Below are 13,740 nucleotides of genomic sequence, written 5' to 3'. Positions count from 1 at the left end.
TTTTAAATTAGACAAGTGACTATAAATAACATTTAACGATAAAAGCAAACAAAAAGAAGAAGAATATAATATAGATGGCCTTCCAAATATTTTCCAAATGTTTATAAATAGTCTTTCGACACTTGAAGTAAATAGTTTCTTCTAAACATCGTCATTTTAGTTCATCAACTAAACGAACAGTTTAGTTCGATCGTGGAGACTGATCAAGAATATTTCGAATGTGCAGTGTATCGCGAACCAGTGAACTGAACGAAAACTGGAAGACCTGCAATTGGAAGAATTGAATGCCCATCGCCGGACTCTGCAACCGCACCCGAGAGGGATTTCCCTTAGTTGAGGACGTCTCCAACAGGTGGATCACGAGACTACGACGTGACCCTGCATCCCGAGAGGCTTCAGTAGCGGTCTGTGCCGCGGCGTGCGAATGTTTGGATCGGGTAGATTCGCGTCGCCCTGTATATGGTCGGTGTGACAGTCGCGAGTGCACCGAGGACGAGAACCGGAAGCGTGGCCGCAGTCGCCTGGCGTCGCTTCGCGGGTCTCCCCGATTTTTCCATCCTCTTCCTACTCTTCTCTTCTCGCGCGAATGGCAAAGAGGTGCGTGCGGCTTATACACGCGGGTAAGTACTACACACGCCTGGTTGCTCCCATTATTAGAATCGTACCGTGCTCCGGATCGATACTGATTCTCTGTCGTCTCTCACGGCGACGACGGATACCGCGCGCGACGGATGCTGCGGCGAGAGATTTTCCGTCTGACGTGCGGAGGGTGGTCGCGGAAAAATTTTACACCCCGACGCAATCGACGCGTCGACCCGTGTTCTCAGCAGCATTAAATCCCGGCGGTGACGCGCTCTTTTGACGAGCGTGCGGTTTCGGATGAAGCGCGGTGGACTAAGAAATGGCACTTGTCATTTGTCACACGCAAGATTATTTCTGTGGTATTATATAATAGTGATGCTGCATCTCTAGGCTCTGAAGAGATTATAATGCAGAAATAACTTAATATTGATCGTCTTGGAGTTAGCTTGTTTGGAGTTTGAAATTCAATTCTTATTATTGGCAGTCATTAAAATCTTCTCTTTTTTATTAATTTTTTCTTTTAAATAAATAATTAATAAAAAAACATTTTAAGATATTTTACATCTTAAAAATATATTTTATAGTACTATAAATTATATTGTAAAAGAGAAAGTTAAAAAAGTGTCATAAGGAACAAGTCACATATTGAATTTCCTTCTTTTCTTTTGAAAATTTGGGATTTTGGTATTGTTTGAAACGAGTTCTTCAATAAATTTCATTTTATATCTTCGACAAGAATCAGGATGAAAAAAAATGATGTGGAATAGCTGAAACTATGTTAGAATTTATGTCTACGTATTATAACGCGTGAATAAGCGACAGGAATTATTTATCTGGAAAGTTTAGAGATGGAGATGCAATATCCTCTTCCTGTCCGCGGCGATGAGCGAGTTCACGTGTGAAACCAGCAATTTAGTCGTCCGATTCCGCGTCGTGTCGTGCGCGAAGTTGAATTTCGGGTTTTCGCGGTTGCAAAGGTTTCGCAAAGATATATGTGGGAGAGAAAATATCACGTGTGGCCGTTTAAAAAGTAGGTCCTCGCCGAGCGGTGGTATGCCGTGGTGTACCGCCTTGAGCAATGCGCTGTCCCGGGAATTTCAATGAGGATTCAGCGTTCTTTTTTTTTCGCTTCCTTCAGCGCGCCTTACATAAGACGCAATATGTCGTTTTTCCCGTTGCATCCGGTCCCGCGTCTATCGTCGCGGCGCAATGCGTGCAAAATTATGCTAATGTACGCGCGGGCTATCGGTTATTGGCAATCGCGAAATCGCCTGCGATTGGTGGGTCTCGGTACGAAGGAGTTTATTATTAACCGATAAGAGCATTGCGGGCTCATTGTATTGATTGCGAGTTAACTCACAACGATTGAACTCATTTAACTATTAAGGAAAAGTATATACGAAATGCCGTTCTCCTTTTAATTCTTAATTTTTTAACGCAAGTCATTTTAAGACTATAACTGAATATATTTTAAAATTAATTTAAATTTATTTGTTAGGCAATGAATTTCAAGAACATGATAATGCATCTTGCCTACATTTGTTTCAATATAAGGCAAATGAATAAATAAATTTAATATCATAACTAAATAATAAATTTAAATAAATTGAAAGTGTTAATACTTACGAAACTTTTTTTCGACATGCGATTGAAAGAAAATAAAAGAGGAAAAGCCCATATTGCTTTATGATTTCGTGTAACGTAGAAATTTTACGCATCCCTGGTCGCCGTACCTGCAAATTAACGTCTATAACTATATATACGTGGATTTCTCACGTGTCACTGGAGTATCCTACTTTCTAAATGGCAGAAAAGAAGCGAGAAACTGCAAGCCGAATACCCGCGTGCGGATTGCTCGAAAAATCTAAACGGTAATTACGTTATTACCGTGATTTGCGTAATAAATCGCCAGCTACTCGTAAAATCCCTCCGTGTGAATTTTTATAAAAATTTTTTATGATATCTAAAAGCGCGGAATAAAATCGCGATTTATCGTACGTATAGGCGTGACGGGAGGCGTAGACGTGGACCGTGGAAAAATGGATACACGGCGGAGCCTGTTATCCATTATAGTGAGGCAAGGTCCTTGCACCCGATGCGCAACACGCTCGTGTTTACACACGATTTTTCTGAATATATTTCGCCGACGAAACCTTTAAATGTAACACCGTTCGCGCAAGCATCGTGGAAGTTTCTCCGCGCTTTCTAATTGCATGATAAGGAAAAAAGCAATCGTGTTTTGAATAATTAAAAATTACCTTTCTACGAGGTGTTATTGCGTTTGCGACGAGGGGAGTTGATAATTGAATTTGCATATAACAGGTTTTAATATCTCGGTATATTCGTGCAACAATTTCATGAGCGTTATATACTTACGCCGCGTGCATTGGTGTACAAAATTGTTGAAAATTGTTGATACGGTTACGTGAAATATATTCTGTCATGACGTCGTACATACGATAGTGAATTTTGCATTGTTTGTCAGCGAAGATATACAGACATACAGATATAAAGTGTAGGTACGGTCATAAAGATGCATAGTTATTACCTTTACAAATCGAATAAATGTTTTTCAATTTATCGGTATAGATAATCTGGATGGAATCTCTTACAAGCGTTCGATTTCTCCGAACTCTATTTCGTGAACTGTATCGATGATCTTTGGATCGAGCATGAATGGCGAATGCGGTTCATCGAACTTTAAATGTAATCTAATGAAGTACACGCATCCGTGGTTCCCAATGTGCTTCGGCATCAATGTGCAACGACATGTATTTACGCAATGTCCGATACGAGAACCGCATGAACTTGCATATGAGTTGCATACATTTTGCGCACGATGCGCGAATATTTCCTACATTCTTCACACTCATGCGTCCTTTGTGTGTTAATTAAATTTTAAATATTTGCACGAAATAAATAAAAATAGAAATGCAATTTAATCGATAGCTTGTAGAGCGGAATGAATTTTTTAATTTAGCTAACGAATGAATATATTTATCACGCTGTTTTCGCTATTTCCGCTATTTCCGCTATTTCCGAGCAAATTAAAAGATTTAATAGCACTTGTGGACGGTAAGAAGAAGTTCCATGCGCGGGAGTTCCGGTTTTTTAAATTTAGCTATAGGAAATGAAAGAGAAAGTGCGATGTTCGACGCATGAGAAATGAAATCTGGCGGACTAATAGGATCAATTATAAGAAATCCCGCCGCGAAGTAATCGACAGTTCTCGGGAGTAATTTAACATCTTCGGTGACATTTTAATTATATCGAGCGAATGTTGGATCGTGAGAGCACCATTTGATCGATGGCACCTGCAAAAGAACTCGGAAATGCGCTTTTTATGAAACGAAAGCGTCGCGTGATGGCATGTGACATATAAAGTGGTCCGTTATTGATGGTACCAACTATACAGGAAACTGATGATTTTACGTGAAAAAATAAGTAAAAAGTGTGAAAGAAAATTTTTCCAACCCGGCGTGTTTTTTAACAGATTTTGTGAGAGAAAGCAAAAACGGAAAAATTAATTAAAAATGCGGAGACCTGACAAATCTTTATTTACTTTTGATCAGATATATAAAAAATGGATCTTTTAATGCAAATGCATTTTTCGTAACCACGATCAGCAGAAACTGCTTGCTTCTTGCTGTTACATATTAACAAAATTGGAGAGAACCAGACGAGGAGACCTGTTGTCTAATTTTATTCGCAAGTTATGCGGTGTTCTGCACGTGCGAATGAGATTCCTAACACCTGCGCGATCGGACGTCCAGTTTACGAATATTTTAAGCCACGCGAAGGCGAGTGTCTACGCTTCAAATTTTGCGAAGCGGAACAAAGGCGAGGCGAAGGTCTAAAGCACGATCTCGTTATACCCGTAGATTTCTCTCTTAATGCGAAAGCACTAGCTCTACTCGAGGTGAAAGTTGACTTATTGTGCAGCGAGCGTGGCAAAGTGTCTCGATCGAGTATTTACCGTGGTATATCTGCCTTATCGCTGAAAATTGCTGGTTGCTCTCCACCGAGTGTGCCATTAATCATTTTTTCAGAAGAAGCTAGAACGGCCGTTTAGCGAGAAACGGCTCGATGTGAAAATCATTCGAAGAAACGTAACATTTCGGTGAGAAATCAAGTTAACGTTGATCCAAAGCATTATCGGAATGCGATGTATCTTTTGGATCTCTATCTTGATACACGTGTCTACCGGAGCATGAAGCTGGAAACAAATAGATTAACGAATACAAAGTAAAGTAATACGGTGGAATCAAGTTTAGTTACATTCGTTGAATCTTAGTAAATTTTAATCGTCAAGAAGAAAGTATATTTGCGATACTACTTACGCAAATCTAATGTAAACATTTTTTCGAAGCATACATAACAAAATATATATTACTTTTATAATATTTTTCATAGAAATAATGGAAATTCGACAGGATAAAGCAGCTTTTAAATTAAAACAATAACATTTATTGTAACTCAGTTCGCATCACACATGGCGCGATATTGAAATAATTTTTAAATTCAACTAAAGTATTTTTAAATTCAATTAAAATGTGCAAAATGTTTTATTAATCTAATTATTACTTACTCAACTGTTGTTTTAAAATTGCGCTTAGGTAAGCCCGCACACAAGAAGCAATTAATGTCCACGTAATGTCGATGAAGTACGACAAAAGTCAATTCGCAGAAGTCATTGCACTCATTTGTCTTTAATAGGCGGCGTAATTGCTGTTATTTCGCGCGTAATGGTCACCACAAATTAGTATCTCGGAGGCAGCCATTATCGTACGTGCGGCGCACAATAAAGATGCGTAATAGCTGATGAGCAGGCTCTCAAAAGAATCCGAAAAAGAATTGCGTTTGATTATTTATTTGATAGTCTGAAATATAGCTCTGTTAATAATAAGCGGTTATCATAGCGAGGCGAAATCTGATTGTGAGGTGGACCGCAATTACGTGAAAGCCGTAGGAAACTGTTTTATTAAGTTTTTGTTCCTTTGTTTAGTTATTCTCGCGCGTATATCCATCTAGGAAAATGTTACACACGCCAGACGTTTGTACTCGCATAAAATGTCGCAAGTTCATCTCTTTCACACAATGAATTTTACGTCTGGAAATGATATCGTTAGTTTCCCAATTAGCGTTGATTTAATTCAATGTCGCTGTAAGATAACTGTAAAAGTACTGGAACGTTTACGAAGGCAAGACACAAAGAATACGTAACCTATACGGCAACAGAAAATTACGGAAAGACGCATCTTCCTTCTTTTCCATTGTCGGATGCGGTAATCCCATTAGCGCGGAAGGGCAGCCAGCTCTATCGCGCGGCGTTGCCCGCCGGCGAAAATGATAGCGCAGATGTTTCGAACCGGAGGATCATTTTTTTTTTCTTATCAATGTACGGCCCTGAATTCCCCGGATGCCGTTATTCGAGCAGGCCGTTCTACTTGCTCTCGTGCCGAGCGAGACTTTGTCAGCCTTTCTAAAGCGCCGCTTGAGAGTCCCGGGTCTGGTGAAATATTCTCGAGGCATCCGCAAATCATCTTGGCGGTGTACGATAAAGTTTGCCTCTAAGGGCAACGGACTACAAAATATCTTCGTCTCTCAATTCTCCTTGAAAGCGCGTCGGAAATAAGCATGCTTTATAAATTCAATGTAAATAACACTCCAAACGATACAATTATATTATTATCTATTCTTTTAGTCATCCCCGTAAAAAACACAAATGAAGAATTGATCGTCCGAAGTGATCTGTCGCGCGTCGCAAAATGTGAATTATTTCTCATTCTTCTCTACTTTCATTTATCATTTTTGCGAAAAACGCATCTATAAATGCAAAGAAAATGAAAAAAATTAATAATAAATAAAAAATTTTAATTTCTTAAATTATTAATTTATAAAACAAGAGCGAACATTACTTCGTCTGCGCGGTTCACAACGAGAGAAATCTCGGGCCGTGGAAAACGGTATGCGGACGCGTCAATTCTACTAAAATGTCACGGATCTTTCGTATCGCGATACAGGAGTGGCACGAGGAGAATAGAAAAGAGTCAGGCGTCTGTTGTAATCACGAAAACTCGCGACGCGGCACGTACCAGCGGCTGCATAATGGATAAAAAGTGGGATGAGAACACAATGGAGAGGCGCGTGCACACGATGTGTGCACGCCGATGTCCAATTAATTCGCTTTGTATACCTATTCGAGCATCCGGAAGGGAAAAGAGAGAGGGAGAGAGAGAGAAAGAGTTAATTGCATCTCGTGCCGACGCTTTGCGGTAATTAAGCAATTACAGTTACCAGTCCGAGCCCCGAAGTTTCTTACCGCGAACGCGCGGGTTGAGCGGCGGACTTCTCGCGGACGCTCTGTTCCTCAGGACGCTGTTCATTCACTTTTCATCGGGGGCAAAAAAAGTGATTACGATCCGCGATTGTGTTTTGTTCCGTCAACCGGTTTTACGTCCACGTTGCAATTTTCGAAAACCGGTCGTGTGAGAGAAACCGGTCTCCGCGCCGGGGCTCTCCCGCCGTGGATTGTTGACGATAACGGAATCGCACGGACGACGGAATCGATGATGAAGTGCACGTAATTATCATACGTTGCGCGTAATAAAGGCTCGATGCGTCCTTGCGTTCACGTTTTTTTTTTTAATCAATAAAGTCAACGTGCTTGCGTTTATAAAGCGATCCGACGGAAAACCTGGTTTTGGAACGCTGGTTATTGGAACGATGATTACAATTAATGTTAAAAGGCTTTTAGTCCCCAGCTGTACATATGTACGCGGCGTTCCCGCTTTTTGAAGCACGAACGGGAGGGGCACGTGACGGGGATTTGTGCAACGCGCGTGCATTCCTTTATCAAAGTAATTAAATACGTGCATAACTTTTAATATACCGCGGTGTATATACAATACGCGCAATGCGCTTTAATTGAAGTAGGAATTTCCAAATGTATCATTCGAGCGCAAACCGGTCGTTAGTTAGATAAGCGGAACTAATCACTTCTTCCACTGGCGTTGCAGATATATTTATTCTACTTCCGCATGGTGTGTAACCCCGTTACGAGTTTTTCCTTGGCATTACTGCACTCTATATTAACGCATCTTCTTTCTTATTCTTTTCTATTCTTTACATGAACCGCAATTGTTTTATTGGCGCAATAATAAACGCATTTACGTGATTCAGTTTAATGACAAGTCAGCCTCTTGCATTAACTGATTAAATCAATTAATTTTTGCTTTTTCATTAATATCGTAACATTTTCTTATTGAATGATTAAAATAGAAAGAGAAGATTATGATTCCCATTGCGTTGTTTTATAATTATTAACGTTTGAGTCCCAACATCGAACTTTTGGCCGACATCAGCTCGCATTTCGGTATTACTCCCACTATTCTATTGCGCGCGCTAATTACTAGTCTTCTTTCATTTCGCATTCACGCAGACTTTTCCGTTATGATATAATACTTTATCCACTTAAAAAAAAAACCTACTTCCTACATTCACGCGAAGGAAAGTTACAACCCGTTCATGGACGGTAACACGATGGATCCAATGGGTTAATAAGCGGGATCGCTTGGGCTGGAGTGCCCGGGTTGAGTGAAGGATGCACGCACGTGTATTCGCGTTAGCGCGCTCGACGAGTAGCGCCCACGATCGCCGTAAGAATTTTTACGAGCAAGTACACGAGGGCTGTCTCGTTTATGAGTTAGAAGTACGGGAAGTCGTGCACCGCGCGCGCATCGGCCGGGGTACCCGTCGACCGTGGAACCCGTCGTACCGGTTTCTGCTGGATTCCGGTCCGCGCCGGTTCGACGGCACCGGGAAGACGTCGAGGACGGGGCGATCCCTGCCCTCGAGGCAGCCCTGAAGCATCCGATCACGATTTCACGTCGGTGCACCCGTCATTTATTTAACCAGGTCGCGTACGTATAAATTTAGATAATCTTACACTTGGACCTGAACATTCTCCGTCGATCAGCATAAAGTTTGGAAAGCTGAAAATCGTCGATCGCAATGCGAGTCATTTCCTTTCAGAGAGTCATACTTATGTAAAAGAAAATAGAAAAGAGGAAGAAATTGATAAGCGGAGATGTGTTTTTTAATTTATTTGAAATCAATTTCTTCCGAATAAAATTTGAATATTACTATATTTTTAACATTATTTTTTACATCTACAATTTTCTCATTTTATACAGAATTTATTATAGTATGTATAGTTGTAGATTCCATTTCAATTTCAGTATAGCTTTGCAGAGATTCCTTTGCAAGGTGCGCATCCCTATCCCGTTCGAGATATAGTGTATTATAGAAAGTCTTGGAGAAGTTTAGTTTCAAATCAATCAATGAATAATTTCTGTTAATATTTTAAAATACTGCGGTATATTAAGATAACAAAGTTAAGTAATAAAAAATAAAAATGTATTTCTTGAAAGCGTCTTTCTTGAAAGAAAACGAGCTATGCGATAGATACATCCGACGACGCTTTCCATTCCGAAGCATCTCATACTGCTTTTATTATGCTGTACGAGTTTATGGGTTTTTATCGCCCAATTAGATTGCTACGGTTGTAGATTCCATTTCAATTTCAGTATAGCTTTGCAGAGATTCCTTTGCAAGGTGCGCATCCCTATATCCCGTTCGAGATAAAGTGAATGCGTGCTACATATGTGTGCACGTGCAACGTCATGCGTTCGCGCCGTGGAGATAACTAAAAACCGCGACTACAACATTAGAGAGGATACTGTTGGCTGCATAAATCTCACAAGTTTTATCGCATCCAGTCGGAAGCGGCGCGTGTTCGTGATATATCTCTGAAGCTTTTAGATATTTGTCTTGTACCACTACAGATCGAGACTTTATGTCGCTGGAACGAAGCTAGGTATTGCGAGTTAATAAATTGATCCTCGACAATTCATGGCGTTATTTTTCTGTTGATATTTTCTTCGATCGTAGAAAAATATTATTCGACATAAAAGAAGTGTTTTTGTTAATTCCACATCGAACATTCGAAAAATATCGAGCACTGCGGAACCACAATTATTCTTTCGATTAGAATTATCACGTTTGATAATTTTGTATTGATAATATCGACATAAATTTTAATGCAATTATGAAACTAATGATGGTATATTGAGAGTTGTTGACCCAAAAATTTCTGGATCATATTCGCCCATTCGAGATAATATATTATGATCAGTTAATTAAGAATAATTTATTTATCGCAAATATATTCTCAATTTATATTCGTAAATGTGATAAGTTGTATAATTAATAGTGTTAGATTCTGTGTTCTATCCTACATCTGATAGTTATGTTTAACTCAGACCGCGAAGTCTTACAGACAGTTCCGGTTAATGCTGCATAAATCAAAGGCAATTACGCGATTTCAAGAACTATCTTACGAGGACGTGTTACGATCCCACGGTTGCGCGTGTGGAATCTCGTGCGCCGTATGGCGTTTACGCTCTTTGAAGCGGAATAGATCCGCTTGAGTGCACTTTCTCAGAGGAATTTATTCCAATCGATCTATATGATCTTTAAACCAGTGTATCATATGTGCAATGTAATGCACCGTACATAAGTCGGTGTACCTTGAAGATATTTTTTGCTATTTTTCATAACGTTACATTATACAAAATGTCGGAAACGAACATACAGCGTTAGTCTTTTTCTCTCAGGGAAGCTGTCGAGTTTCCACGTTAAAAATGAACAGTTTTTCGTGAATTACACTTGAAAAACATGAATGAATAATAATATATCATTTCTGACGTATATAATTTGAATAAAATCTTGTTTTGCAGCTTAGTTTCTGAAATCGATATTTGAATTGTGACCTAAACAATAGGGCTTTTCGTGATGTTTTCGCTGAGAAAAATTTAACGAAGAGTAATCTGCAACAAACAACTTATTTCCCATCAATTTTACAATATCTTATATACATATATAATGTCTATGTAATTTTGTCCATTATTTTTTATTTCCTTCGGCCTTTACAAACTAAAATATACGTAATAAATTCGTAATTTGATTTAAGAAAGTTGATCATATATCTCTATCAATAAAAGTATTCCATATTTTCTCTTCTGTAGATATGTGACGTGCGTGAAATCGTAAATTGAATTGTATACAAATACTTTTGTGGCTCGCTGTATACGGAGTGAAGTACCTTACGTGAGTTCGTTGACGTCGATAGACGCGACGCCGCTATAATAAAATAACGAACCCATTATAACGCCGGCCCATTGTCTGGGCAGTTGCTCTTTGTGACCCATCTAACAACGCGACTCCGCATCACACGTGCATCGGCTTCTACGTGGGGCCCCGGCCCTTTTGCACGATGGAATTCACCACGGCTCGTGCGCAGTCGGGTCACGGCCCGAGGGGAACGTGAGAGCACGTATCTACACATGATCTGCGCGATACTGTCGCGAAGGTATAGACATATAGGTATACCTATACGCGACGTATGTAATATCGTGTATGCGTATGGAATTCCTGCAACGAGACGCTGGCGCAGGCCTAGGTGCATCGACTGCACGTTTAAAAATAAGCTTGGGAAACTACACGAGGGATAGAGTACTCCGTCTTGTTCCCTTTCCGACCCCTGTTTACGCACGATTATGCCGGCTCATATAGCAAAGTGAAAGTTGGGAAAAATTAGGGTTGGAAACGTCCGCGAGATCGATAATTGCTCAGTCTGCTGATTTAATATAGGTAATAAAGGGATATATGCGGCTATATAAGTGATTGCTTGTCAAGCCGTTCCTTTCAACGACATTACGTGATTTTTGCAAGAATTCAATGATCTAATTAATTTTTGTCTTACGCCTCAAAATAAATTCCATCAATATATTTTTTATAAGTTTGCATACACTTGTATCGCACTTAATTCGAGAATCTTGAGAATTTTTATTTGATAAAAGAGACTTGATTTGACATGAATAGTCAGATAATTGATGGTTGGCACAGGAAGATCTCAACGTAAAACGTTAGCCTGTTATACATTTGCTTAATCATTCATTCATAATGTCCTGTGTCATACAAGAGAAATTTATTTCTTCTTGTGCAACTTACATGCGGCGTTTTACGATATCGATAACACTGAAATATAGATATATGAAAAAGAATTATAGATATATGAAAACATTTATTCATACGTCTGCAAACATCTAAAAATAAATTTTTACAATTTGAAATATAAAACTATTTACTTTAAAGCAAATAGAAAATACGCAAACTTTATAACAGTATATTTTTGTTACAAATTGTGACTTCTTTGAGCTTAATAGAAAAGAAAAAAATGTATAGAACAGAATTTTATTAAAACTATGTTTTCCATCGTCCGGAATTTCGACGTTGCACAGCATAGTGAATATTGAAAGATGTAATTTAATAGACAGCAGCCGCTGTTGAAATATTAATGGCAACTCAGACGCCGCGTAGTTTACCTCAAAATATGAATTTTTGAAACTTTATTGCGGGGGCGTTGCGCGATAAATATTCCCTAGAGTTCAGCAAAATTTGAAAATGTTTTTCGATAAAAATTTTATTTGCGAATTCCATCACGTCGCATTCTCTAAGCCATTTCGTATATCCGCATGTATGTTTGCGTATTTGTTCGACAAGGTGAAATCGGCGCAGAAAGTGACGAAATCGCACGCAAATAGCCGAGAATAACGTCTCACGCGCGCTATACATCTAGATGTGACGTATAAGTGTGTGAGTGGATCGCAAAGAATAGTGACTTTCAGGGTTCCTTCGAATTTCTTAAACGTCTTAAAAAATTTCTCGACATTAGTTCTTGTTTGCGGTAACTGACATTTAAAAGGCATTTAAAAACCTTGAATCGTTCTGCAATTGTGACATGAAAAGAATTTTCTGGTAAGGTTCCTCGCCTTTGTTTTCTTTATAAAAACATTTAATTCCTTAAAAGCATACCATCGAAAATAACTCGTAAAAAGATCTGAATTTTTCCTGGTCTCTTGTTTGTAAAAAATCATTATTCTTAAAATTTTTCCATGTTTTGTATTTAACGGTTTAATTATTAAATATTAATAGCAAAATTTCTCTTTGAAAAATTGGCTAAATTTTACAGAGAAGAAAACAAAAATGTTCTTCCCCAACAAACACCTCTTTTCAGAGTTGTTCCATTTATTTTTGCGTCAGTTCTTTCGAAACAAACAATTAGAACTTCGATAATAACTCGATTTGTAAATAACAGATTAAGAACGCTACGATAAATTTTATATTGGCGGGTGAAGTTTTATTATCGGCCTCGGGGCAGGATACAGCTGAGATTTCACGAAGCTGACGTTTGTTTAGCAGCGGAATTGCAGCACAACGCAACGAACAATACAACGCGGTTGCGTTGTAAGAAGAGTTTTCAGTTACATTCACGTTGCAAGCGGATAGAATCGTCCGGGAGGTACGATAAAAGCTTTTAATGTTGCTTCCAGCTCTAATTGTGCTACAAAGTAAAGGCGCCCGTTTAGAAATTCGCACACGAATGAGAGATCGAATAAAATCCTTCTATTATTTGGTGTCAACAAAGCTAATCCTGCTGGTGGGGAGATGATTGATTACGACATAAACTTATAGCAGGAATAACTATTTTCGTACTTCCTGGAAAAAGGAAATTACGTCGGATGACTTTAATAGCAGATACGCACGTAGGAAGAAACCAGTAGATGGTTAGTGTTATTACTCCCAGACGTAGTACAGAGGGGCCGCCGCGCATCAAGGGTCACACTTATCTCATTGAGCCCTATCAAACTCAATTACGGACGCTATAATTAACGTTCCAGCTAGTTGGCCTACTCGAGGCACACTGAACATTGATAGGTACGGGAGAGGGATATTATTATTATCGAAAATCTCGCGTGGGAGGGAGAGCTATCAAGCGGACAAGTGGTCGGGAATGGGGATCCATGTAAGGAGAGTCACATTCAATGCAAATATATAAGCGAAAATGCGCAGCTAACCGACGGACCGCCAGACAAAGATCCGGCCAGTCAATGGCGTGCTTGTCGTTCCGCGAGTAGAAACAGACGGCCGGCGAGTGTTACTCGAACAAGTAGAAAAAGACGATCTCTGAAAAAAAGCTGAAGACGATCCGTGATGCAAGTGGAACCGGATAGCTGTCGATGATCTTTTCTACAA

General features: G+C 39.3%; 1 protein-coding gene across 1 annotated transcript in view; it reads left to right on the top strand.

Moving 5' to 3' along the window:
- Positions 1-13,740, top strand: part of LOC139770514 (guanine nucleotide exchange factor for Rab-3A) — a 28,150-nt gene that overhangs the window by 1,466 nt on the left and 12,944 nt on the right. The window contains exon 2 of the mRNA XM_071702519.1: positions 227-620. The gene's annotated coding sequence lies outside the window, so the exon portion shown is untranslated. The remainder of the gene's footprint in view (positions 1-226; positions 621-13,740) is intronic.

Source organism: Temnothorax nylanderi, unplaced genomic scaffold, assembly GCF_030848795.1.
Source record: "Temnothorax nylanderi isolate EJ_2023f unplaced genomic scaffold, tnyl_v1.0 TNYL_tig0030_pilon, whole genome shotgun sequence".
In the NCBI taxonomy this organism is placed as follows: Eukaryota; Metazoa; Arthropoda; class Insecta; order Hymenoptera; family Formicidae; genus Temnothorax; species Temnothorax nylanderi.
The sequence above is the reverse complement of the archived record's forward strand: the minus strand, read 5'-3'. Positions and strand labels throughout refer to the sequence as shown.